The sequence below is a fragment of the Phalaenopsis equestris genome, unplaced genomic scaffold (assembly GCF_001263595.1).
Source record: "Phalaenopsis equestris unplaced genomic scaffold, ASM126359v1 Scaffold000006, whole genome shotgun sequence".
NCBI classification, from domain to species: Eukaryota; Viridiplantae; Streptophyta; class Magnoliopsida; order Asparagales; family Orchidaceae; genus Phalaenopsis; species Phalaenopsis equestris.
The window spans coordinates 1,123,855-1,124,465 of NW_018164448.1; positions in this window are offsets into that span (position 1 = coordinate 1,123,855).

Consider the following 611-nt stretch of genomic DNA (forward strand, 5'->3'; position numbering starts at 1 on the left):
ACATGTAGGGGAGATACTTCAAGTGGCAGTGCTCAAAGGGACACCTAATATGACACATGTCGAAGGCAAAAAATCATGCAAATTGAGGCTGAAATAGTTCTCATGGTGGACTATTAGAGCTCAATTTTAAAATAGTCATGAACTATTTTGTCGTTCCTGTAAAATTTGGGATTAAAACGACCCGTGTAAATAGTCGGGGACTATTTTAGCACTTTACTCAACATTTAGACATATAATACATAAAATCATGCACCGTTAACAATATTAATATTCAACTTAAATCAATTAACGTGAAAATATGTGCAATTATATGACTATATGAATTAAATTTTATTAATTTTGCAAATAATAAATTTTAAGCATTATATAGAAAATTAGCTTTGGTCTTTAATCATAAACTTATTTTTATTGGGTGTAATATTAGAAATGATAATATAAGTTTGGTAGAGAGCTCAAATTTAATTCATTCAATAAATATGACCTAGTTTTATGCAATTTTTTTCTCAACATAAATATATTTTTATTCTTGCATGTCACTATTAAATAACTTTGAATATTATTCCCTAAAAAAAGTTATGGACAAAACTTATTAGAAATAATATATATATATA